The 11,618-nt window shown below is 34.9% G+C and overlaps 2 non-coding genes across 2 annotated transcripts; one reads left to right on the top strand and one right to left on the bottom strand.

The window, feature by feature from the left end:
* The first annotated feature begins 7,578 nt into the window (after positions 1-7,578).
* On the top strand, positions 7,579-7,652 carry TRNAI-AAU (transfer RNA isoleucine (anticodon AAU)). Its single transcript has one exon. It is a non-coding gene; the product is annotated as a tRNA-Ile (tRNA).
* A 1,498-nt stretch (positions 7,653-9,150) lies between these two features.
* On the bottom strand, positions 9,151-9,224 carry TRNAI-AAU (transfer RNA isoleucine (anticodon AAU)). The gene has a single exon. It is a non-coding gene; the product is annotated as a tRNA-Ile (tRNA).
* Between the last annotated feature and the right edge of the window lie 2,394 nt (positions 9,225-11,618).

Consider the following 11,618-nt stretch of genomic DNA (forward strand, 5'->3'; position numbering starts at 1 on the left):
TCCATCTGAAAAAATGTGTTTTTAAAACACTTTACAGCATATAAAAAAATATAATGTACTTACAAATCAGTTTAGTGTCTGTTTTGTAGCAGTATTTATAGTACCTTGTTGAAACGTTTGTCTTCAAACTGACAAATATGAATCACACTAAACTGTAATCTGCTGTAAGAACAACAACAACAACAAAAAAAGAAAGAAAGTATTTTTCAAAGTTCATTTGTTTATTTTTAAATGACTGAAGTGAGGTAATCTTACGATGATGTTTTAAAAGCTGGTCATTTGGGAGGTCCTGGAAATCATTTTGGGGGTAGGACTGGCCCCAATTCCCCCCATGGCTACACCCCTGAGCACATTTAATCCTTTTTATGTTTGCGAACTAGCAAACGATACGAGAAATATACAGAGAGTCTGGGATAGATAAAGAAAATTACAAAACAAGAAAAGATATCTTCGGAAATTGTTCGGTTATTTTCTGTTGGTCTTGAAGCGAATTATCAAACATCTTAGTCTGTTACTGTATGTCTTTCTTTTGCTCCACGAGGTCTGCCTCTAGCTTCTTATAATAGCTCCGCGTTGGATTTCTCTTGTTTATCCATCTTTTCGTTTTCTTCTTCCATCTTCTTCTTCAGCTCTGCATTAGATTTCTCTTCGTTGTCCATCTTTTTCTTGAGGGCCTTTATGTCCTCTCTTTATGCTTACATCAAGAAGTCTTCTTCCTACATTCTACGCACTTGCGGCAACCCCAAGCGCTGGTCGTCGTGGTGCATCTCTTGCTAATCTTTGTCACGACTACAATGAGGACAATTCTGTTCTTCGCTGTTTCAGAGTTGAAGAACGTAATATTGGCATCTGAAACTAAACTCAATGGCTATTGTGCTCGATTAATTTTCGTCACTACTCAAAATTACAATATATTAACATAAAACACATGCAATGATTCACTACCAATATTATGTTGTTATCCGTTTACACACATTAAATATAAATGCAATTGAAACAGGTAAAATACTCGCACTGGGCAATGCGATTCAAATACAGTAAAAGTAAAAAACAATCTGATTCATAAATATTCAGTGCTGAGTTCAGAGTTGCCGATAGGAGCTTCTATAAATAATTATTCTATAAAATCTTCCTTTATACCACGTATATGTTTATATGCATATAGGTAATTAAATAATTATAAAATTGAAAAATTGGATTAATTATGCACTAAAATAAACAACAATAACATACACTAACGTAAAACAATAATGATACATATGCATCAAACAATATATGAAAATGAATATATATAAATGTGAAAGAAAATTAAGCCGTAAACTTTTCTTAAGCTAATTAATATGAATCAATTACCTGTGGCTCTTCTGAATTTCCTCTTTCTTAATTTCAAATCAAAAATAAACAAAGTTCTCCCAAAAGATTTTACGCTATGCTAATAAAAAAAAATCACTCGTACATCGCCACAGAAATGTTGAAATCCTTTCTCAATTCAGATCCTTTCAAACAATTCCTTCAAGTGATTCTACGCATATTCTTTTTTTCTTTTTACTATTTTCTTGCTGTGTTGCACTTGTATTCTCCAAATGTTTATTTCCTTCTTGAAAAATTCTGAAAGAAAAAATAAATTGGAAGGGGAAGAAAGCTGGTCATTCAGTAATTGGGTCAAAGTGATTCGCTTGTCCTTAAAAATGAATAGTAATATTTCTGTAATTTATCTAATTGATCTAATTAGAAGATGGGAATTTTACTTTGGACTCAAGAATTTAAGGTAAAAGGAACGCTGTGGTAATAGTAATAAATTTTTCAAATAAACATTTTCAACACATTTCCATCCACTTGTTGCAGGACAAAGTTTCACAAGGAGTTTCAGACCTACCTTCTTTCAACGGCTTTACAAAAGCTGACACGGCTTTGTAAGTATTGGTGAATTTACGTCATGGAAAAGGTGGATGACATTTCGAGATGCAGACAAAGTTTTTCCGGGCTATTCCTTTGTTCCAGACAACATCTCTGAATATGAATTATTTTTACTCATTTAGCGCTTCTTCGTTTCAATATATCATTCCTCAAGTTCAGTGGAGACCGTGAATAAGGCCAAGCTGGTTTTCTTTACGCAGCATAATATGTCAATTGAAAATATTCCACCGATATGTAGTGCTCTGCTGCTGCATCACCTAAAGAGAGCTATCTCCCAGTGCTCTTTATGGACAAATTGTCTCCAAAAAAAATTTCAACCTCTGGATCCATGTGAATGAGAATGGAAAAAAGTCTGAGATTACTATGTGCTTCTCTGGTCAGCTGGCGAAGAGATCACCATGAACAAGCTAGAAGACTGAAAATCATGCAAATCAAAGAGAAGTACATTCGCTGTCGATGTATAAAATCTAACTTAACATGAACTTTATAGGTGCGAGCCTCAATGCAGAGATTAAAACACAACCATAGAAGTTATGTGTTTGGTTCTTCACTCCCTTTCAAATTGCTGCCGCAATAACTCCTAAACCATTAGTCGGACAAAAATGTTAGACAACTCTTTTGTAGCTTAATTCAAGATCTTTCAAGTGGTATATGAAAACATTTCAATGTCTTACCTCTAACTTAACGGAAGATTTTGGGAATTTGGGTTGAGGATGAATCCGCTCCTGTGTAAAGGAAGATGAGTCAAGGGAGAATCATCTACACCATCAATGATGTATTCAGCTTATTCCGAGAAGAAAGCTGTGCGTTTGATTGCAATTTTTTTTTTTCATAAATTGAGTCACTTTATGGGAGTCATCTTGAGATTTTGAGCACTTTCGGTGCCGAAATCAGAATTTAAGCAACAATAAGATCTTATACCCTGAAAATGTGAGAAAAGATGCCTTACACTGTAGTATGCATCACTTTTATTTCTCTTGAATTTGCTCACCATCTTGGGATTCATTGATTTGAATTACTCCGGTGGTCGGATTATAATTCGGAGGTTTCAAATGATTTTTTTTAAACCCCGAAAATCTAGGAAATGTGATATCATAGGACAATATTTGTAACTATTTTTAAAAACAAATTTATGCAGCAACCATTTTGACAGCTATATTGGATTTCGACAATAAGAAAGCGAAATTTGATTTGGAAACATTTAGATTCATGTTCAGAAGAATTTCGTTATCCCTAAAAATACAAGTTGTCCAAATGTAGCAAAAAATACCGTTAAAATCGCTTTAGAGAACGTTTTTTTCTAAAATGCATATCTGCTACTCCCAAATGTTTGCTGCTATGACTTCTTAACAGTTACTGAACAAAACAAAGTTACTGAATCTTTTTCGTATCAAATGGTGTATTAAAACACCACAATATTATGATTAATAATGAAGATATGATCATGTCTCTCGACACAGCGGTCATTTTAATTACGTCAACACACGGGCTCATGATCTCTAACCAAGTGTTCATATTACCACTGTGCAAAATGACACACCGATGCCTGGAAGGGAAGTTCATATTTTGGTCATATACAGTAGTCATTCAGGGGATGACCGACAGTTGACTGCAGTGTTTCTAACTTGCAAAAAATATAGTTTAGTGCAACATATACATTCGGGGTACTTTCGACACTCACATTTGGGGCACGTTCGACATATGCTCCCCCCCCCCTTTCGCTGTGATTTTTAATAACTATATTTCAAAAATACTACATTAGTATAACATATAGAAAATAAAATATCTGCGTCCTTTTTCCATTGCATGAGTTGCTCCTGGAATTTGAACAAAATGTCAGTAGCCATAGAGGCCGTAAAGAATGCAATGCTACTTGCTCAAGAGCTTTTCAAGTCTCTCGGATACATTACGTGACAGGTTATTGAAAGTTAAGTGCAAGAAACATTTTGTTGAACATACATTTACTGAAGAAGACGAACACGCACTAGAAGAAAAGTTAATTATATTAGAGGGGTATGGGTTCATCCAAGAAAATGAGATGTGATACTGTAAAGCAAAAGACAATAGTGCCAAACTTTTAACATCTGCACAGAAAAATAGTAAGATAGAAAAATCAAAAGGTAGTGACACATAAAAGAATGTACAGACAAAAATGTTGCAAAACACAGTAACAAAAATGAGAAAACTCAAAAAGAAAATTATTGTGCTATCTGCCGAGGTTAGTTTACGGTAAAAACAATTCCACTGATTGAGTTCAATGTACAAAATATTTTCATAGGTTTAATGAGGACTTGTTCTTCATCCAGACGATCCCTTCTTTGTATGTCAACAGTGGGAAATCTCAGACAAATATGAGTGCAATGTTTGCTCTTTCCTGTATATGAAGCTAATATTAATATTTTAATCTACTGTATTATAACCACAATTGTGGTAACATATGATCAACATAAATTAACAAATACTTTATCATGAAGTACAGAATTTTTCTGCTCTCTGCACTAGCTCACATTTAGTACATTATTTTGTACAAGAAATTCTTGTTTCATATATTTCTTGTAACTGATCAAATTTTGTGATTATTCTTTCCCTCATTTGTAACGCAGTGACATTTTTTAATATTTTCCGAGGCTGTAAATAAAGGTATTCTACATTCCTAAACTTATAAATTCCCGTGTTTGTTTAAAGTCCATGAACCACTTTACGAACAGTAATGTACGTTGTGGAATTATTAGTGACATTATCATAGTATGTAATGTTTTAATGTTGATGTCGGTATTACCCCAACAACCTGTCGGTTTTTCCCATAGAGTTGGGAAAGTCCGACAGTTCTTCATCGTTTATTTCAATTGTGCCTCCACAGTCACACATTGCTTTTGTGTAACATGTATTGTATTTGTCAACTAGCTGAAATAATATACTTAATCATGGGCTATAATTCGTTTCTTTAATAATTCATTACAATCTTGTAGTAGCGTTAATGTCCTTAGGGTGTCAGTATTGCCCCAATTGACCATATTTGCATTAACTCTACAGATTATAGTATAAATAGTTTAAAAATTACAAGAACATCTGAAGATAAATTATAATTGCAATATCTTACGAACTTATATTTGACCAACTTACAAATAATCAAGTTATACAAAAAAGTTTATAGAATACAATAAGCCGGGGGTCACTGTATATACATAGGCACTTCTACTTTGTTTTATAGATGTTCAAATTAGATATCCACTTAATTCATAGTTACATTCAAATGTGAATAACTACAGAGTAATATTAAAGACGGAAAAATTCTGTTACCTTGAACTTTAAGAAATAAAACAAAAATAACTTTCTCCAAACATCTTCAGTTTTTCAAACGTATAATTTATTTATTAATCTTTAAAAGTAACGTTTCTTTTAGCATACATCAAAACATATTTTGAAATTATTGCGTCCTGGGAAGAAAAAAGGAGTTAGTTCTGTTGGCTATTTCGTAGGAAATGTGTGCATACGAGAAGCAACGAAACTTCCGCATTCCTCATGCAGTCCAGTTTGCAGTTGTGTGTGTATGGTTCACAAATGTTCTGCTCTGTTTTTCACGTCCATCGAGATCAAGATTCATAACGCTGCTCTTTATTACACAGTACAGTAGATGCCAAGATCACTTAACTTACCACATGGCGTTTGCATTTTTCCTTTCCAAACTATATACATACTATATACAGTATATTTGTGCGAAGATGAAGATTTCAATTTCAGGAGAGAGTACATTATTTTGTATTCACGGTTATCCTCTCCTAACCCCTAGTTAATTGTGACTGGTATTGTTACTGATATATATACTGATATATATGGTACTGATATATGTACACATCAGATTGGTGGAGAGGGACTTCAGTGGGTTCAGTGTACCATAACAACACAAAAAATCAGTTGATCGAAATATGAAGAAAAAGGTCATTAGTACTAGTAATAGTAGTACGATAGTAGTAATAGTAGTAATTATAATTTCCAACACAAGGAACCACATGCCCTTAGCATTTCTGGAGCAAAATATATAAATTTGTAACTCAAGCATTAGGATAAATCAAAAGGGCTTAAAATAAATGCTAAGAACAAATCGAAGCAAATACGTATTTTTTCTTTACAATAAAAATTACTATTGAATTATGAAAATTGTCACTGCGTTAAAAAAAATGTACTACAGTCTCCTCGCAATTCAAGTTTCTTTACAAGTACATTCACCTTTGTGGTTCGTTGAATTCGAGTTTAATGTATACATTTCAGCACCGAGGATGCATATGAAACGTGGAACTCCAGCTTATCCAAACCAGAAAGATGAGCTTCCACTGGAAATCGAACCAGCCGATCTGGCGCATCGAAGGCGCGTACGCTAACCATACAGCCATGAAGAAACTCACAATGCATACAGGAATACTTTACTTGTTGGATCAGTTGCTAATTTACTGTTTCATTGACACCTAAAGTAACTCGAATCTTTCCATTTTAAATTAGTATAAGAACCTCCTGCTACTGTTCAGGGCCTTTTTTTTAATCGAAGATATGCAAATTTCGAGCATTCCAGACGATTCTAAGTTGAGAACTAGTAAGTTTGCCCGCTACAGAAAGAAACCGTCCTTCATGGAATTTTAGCAAATTTGTATTACGATATAAATGAGGAGCTTATTTTCAAAACAGAACATTTCCATCTCCTTTTGTATGTGTGTGTGTTTGAAATTGATCTTGAACGGTTTCTTACAATCTTTGAGATGAAATGTTCCACAATTGCTAAATTTACAGTGGAAATTACTGATCGAGTTGGATAGGCTATATTTCTTTATATATATATATATATATATATATATATATATATATATATATATATATATATATATATATATATATATTAACTTTTTCTATATATATTTCTTTATATTAACTTTTCGAAATGCTAGTATGGAGAAGAATGGAGAAAATTAGCTGGGTCGAATGGAAAACGAATGAGTGGGTGTTAGAAATGGTGGGGGAGAAAAGAAAAATTTAAGAAGAGTAAGAGAAACGGGTGGGACATTGGCTATAAGAAGGAACAGTATAGTGAGGGACGTTTTAGAAAATATGATGGCAGGAAAGAGTCAGAAGGGGCGAGAAGACTACGATTAATGGACGATATCAGAACAGAGAAATGAAGACGAAGAAGTTAACGGAAGACCCTGGATCATGTAAGCTTCTCAGTTGCAGCAATAATGACAGAATATCTATGATAATGATGATGATGAAAGATGACTTAAATTTACATTGTGATTTCCACCAAAAACGTTACCATTTACATAAACCCTATCGCGTAATCCGACAAAGTTCATCCCATAGGTTCAGAAACCGTTAAGGGTAAATAAAATAAAAAAAAAAAAAAAATGGAGATGAAAAGGTTCCTTTTCGAAAATAATCTCCTAAAATGTACACTGGGTTTACAACAGAGTTAATCAACCTTCTCACCATTTACTTTCTTATGACATAAATTTAAATTTGGAAAATTTGTTTCGTGTACTTTTGGTGTAAGTAGTTGTTAGAGAAATTATATGCGAACTCACGTTACATATTACGTGAATAAGCATATGGCGTTCTGAGATCCCTAGTTAAACACTCAGTGAAAATTATCTAAGCAAAATCAGTCTCTACGGTGGCCGGTTAGCTCAGTTGGTTAGAGCGTCGTGCTAATAACGCGAAGGTCGTGGGTTCGATCCCCTCACTGGCCAATACATTTTAGTTTCGAAACTGTTTTAAGTTTGTTCCTTCCCTGACATAGAAGTGCAAATAGGCCGGTTTTAGAGGGTGGCCAGATGTCCTGCTTTTGGCCGGATAGTCTGGGTTTTGGAGGTCCTGTCTCGTATTCGACTTAGTAGTCGAGCCAGACACCCATTTGTCCTGCTTTTCAGTTGTCTCATTATAAATATTTAACCTTCTATTATTCTGATGGCGCGATGGCTCTAGTCTCATAATTTTCAAACTATTATCAATACATTTTTGTAAGTTGAAAGTAAGAAAAGTTTAGAGTTCCAGTCTGTTCATATATTCTTTCCATACAAAGTAGTAATGCATATTGCGAACGGGTATTTTCATTAATTAATGCTGCTTGGACAAAAGAATGCAACCGACTTAACATCTCCACAGTTAAGTCTGTATTTCAAGTTTGTTTCAACTTTGAAGAAAAAAACGTGAGAATGGAACGTACAGTGACATAGTTAAAGAATTTTTGCAGAACGAGCGTCTATTGAAAGGCGCTCGAGGAGCAGAGGAATATGAATGAGGTAAAAATTTTAACATGTAAATGTAACTACTTGTAAATAGCTTTCCCAGCAGCTTGCTTGAGCCAAAGATAACTAAACGCAATTAATGAACTGAATTGACATATATGGGGGGAAAGGTTTACAAATGCATATAAAGTCCGGCTTTCTGAGTCAATGTGTCCGACTTTTTAATTATTGCCTTCTGTCCACCCTAGTTTTAGGGTAGATAGTGCCGATGATATCTTTGTTTTGAAGATATACATTATTTGGCATGATTGAATTGTAGTTACTGAATATCGGAATGATGCTTTTAAAAACGGAAAAAAGTCACGAAATGTAATAAAATATAATCCAAAATACAAATTATTTTGGTTTTGTCAAAACCAACTTTTCTCTACTTTTTTTTTTCTTTCTTGATAAGGGAGAGAATGGTAAATTTGAGGAAATTGCGTGACACTTGGACATCTGTCCTGATGTACACCAATGTGACTGACTGATTTTTAAAAATTATTATTATCATTAACTTCATAAAGCAATAAAGAAAAAGGAAAGAAAAGAAAGAAAGGACGGAAGGAAGAAACTTCCTATTTATGCTGGCCCATGCCATTAGTGATATCGGCAGATTTTAGATTGTGGTGAGGCTTGTTTCATAGCAAATCTTTTCGGGGCCCCGATACACGAGGGCATTTGTGGAAATCAATCTCCAACTGTTACATCTTCAAAATAACTCGCTGTTCGCGCGTTCCACAAAACCAAGATAATTTGCTTTATGGTCTGAATTGTATTCAATTCCGGAACTTTTCCGTTCTTAAGAGCCTTTATCATATACAGTAATTTAAATTGTTCTCCGTTAAAAATTAAAAAAAAGGAAAGTATCAAGGGCGCAACCGATCCTAAAACCCGCTTGTAGGTATCACTGCATCAGAGGAAGAACAAATTGAAACATATTTCAGAAACTAAAACTTAATGGCCAGTGAGGGGATCGAACCCACGACCTTCGCGTTATTAGCACGACGTTCTAACCAACTGAGCTAACCGGCCACTATACAAAATTGTGCTCCTTTGATAATTTCCAGTGAGTCTGTAAATCATTTAGGAATCTGTAATTGCTTGGAGCCTCAGTATGCAATATATGCTTATCTACATAATACTATATATAACATGAGTTTGTATTTTTAGATTCACAGCTTTTTGATAACACAGCTTTTTGTGTAAATTACTTTGAACCAAACAACCAGAGCGAATAGAAGAGCATTATTCTATTCGCTCTCATACAACATTTATTAAAAGTAAAAAAAAAGAAAAAAAGAATGTCAGTTTCCTCTCGCAAGAGGGGGGGGGGAGAGAAAGAAGAGGAGGAACATCTAACTCAGTGTCTACTTCGCCCAGTATTATCAGGTTTTTTTTTTTTCTTAGAGCTTGAAAGAAGTCTGGGGAAAAAAGAATTGTGTTGGTCTAAGTGCTCGACATGTCGGTGGAAGTTAGCAACAGTGGCGTACACAGAATTTCATCAAGGGGAAAGTTCAAACCTCCAGTTATTATCCTTCGGAATACTCGCTATTTTGTATATATGGCTTAACGTGGTAACATGTTATTCATATCTTCATGGTATTCAAGTATTAACATATTCGTTCTATAAGAGTTGTACTCATTTTATCACAATATTTTGCAAAGGAGGATTAACCTTTAGACGCCCGCCAGGGATTTTAACAAAACCGTAGACTCTTACGTTGGGAGCTCTCGTGACCCTCCTAATTATCACACAGTCATGATTCATACCCCGTTGGAAAGCTTATAGACCACAGATTCCAATTAAGTAACATTCGTACAATTCCCGTCATTCATACAAGGCATAATTAGGAGCTGAGTTTTTGATGTTTATCGTAAAAACAAATGTAAAATACGTTCCCCTTAAAAAAATGAAACTTAAAAAATTGGCCAACTTTGCCCCCTCCCTACTCCCCCATATAAGCAATAAGTACAAATACAGGCTATTACCATGTAGTAGCCTACTTCATTGCTTCACATACCATTTTTTATGACTGTACACCCCAAAAGCGGGAATGCCCCCCCAAAAACTTTTGAATATATAAAAAACACGAACTTTACCCTCCTCACCCCCGCCGTGGTACCCACCACATACATTTCACATCGGCGGAAAGCTCCATTCTTTAGGAATACATTGGTACCAAAATCATCTTTCTACCTTAATTAGGGGCTGAGAGCTACTGAGGTTTAAAACCTCGACGCAGCAATTGTGTCAATGGGTGTTTAAAGGTTAAAACCCGGTAATTTCCCCTTGATGTAAACCCTGGTTAGAAAGATGATTGTATTAGATCTGTAACTTTCAATCTGCTGTTCTTTCTTGTTGATTTGGTGCTTTTTTTTTTTTTTTTTTTTTTTTTTAAGTACTCTGCTAATTTTGTATGGATTGCATGATTGGTTGTCGTGTTTCCCTGCAGTCATCTACTTGGAAATATTCTTGGAGAAATCTGAGTATATGATTTGGCTTTGGTCTTTAAGTTTGCTTAAATGAAATCTTTCAGTTTAACGTCTCATGATTAGGCCCGTTGGTCTAAAAGAGACCGATGATTAAGGTAAGTGAATGATGATGGAAGAATTAGTGAAATGAGAATGTGGAAGGAAACGGGAATACCCCGAGAAAACCTATGTGACACAATGTTGTCCACTACAAACTTACTTGGTCGGGGATCGAACACAACAGGGGTGCTTGGGTTGTGTTTCCTGTATATTTCTTCTATTTTTTTCGTGCTTTCTAAGTTTCTCTATGCCAGACGGAGTTAGTTCTGTTCTATCTAGATACTTTCTCTGCGATACAGACAGAGGTGGCCACAGGCGGGCTTTAGGAGGCAGGTTGTGTCTACAGGTGGGTTTCAGATCCAAGTTGGATCCATGAGGTTTTCGGTGGAGAGCAAGTTTTCATTCAAATGGCACAAGAGAACTTTAATTATTGCATAATGATGCCCTTATGAACGTTAAATGAATAAACATTAGTCTACAAAGCAAGTTATTTTAGTTTTGTCAGAGCTAACTCCGCCCTTCTCTAATACCTTTTTCTTAAGCTGGGCCCTATGCACGACGGACCTTTTTGGCTAGGGCCATTTTACTCGAGCCTTTATGGCGCGGGGCCGTTTTGACTGGGATCTTCCTGTCCTTGCCTTTTGTTCGGGTCCTTCTGACGTAACACCGTATCAGTCAAACTTTTTTTTTGAAAAAAAAGTTTTTAAATTTGGTAATATAAACGAGATCAGATTTCTAATACTATATTTGATTATGTTATACTATTAGGTAGCAAAAGTGAGCATGGTCAATATTGAAATCGGAACGTAGTTGATTCAAATCATTTTAAGTTTTAGTAGAGTGATGAAAACAGAAGAGATCTATTCTTGAGATTCTGAATCCATATTAGAAAAC

The sequence above is a fragment of the Thermobia domestica genome, chromosome 9 (genome assembly GCF_964235325.1).
Source record: "Thermobia domestica chromosome 9, izTheDome1.hap1.1, whole genome shotgun sequence".
Taxonomy (NCBI): Eukaryota; Metazoa; Arthropoda; class Insecta; order Zygentoma; family Lepismatidae; genus Thermobia; species Thermobia domestica.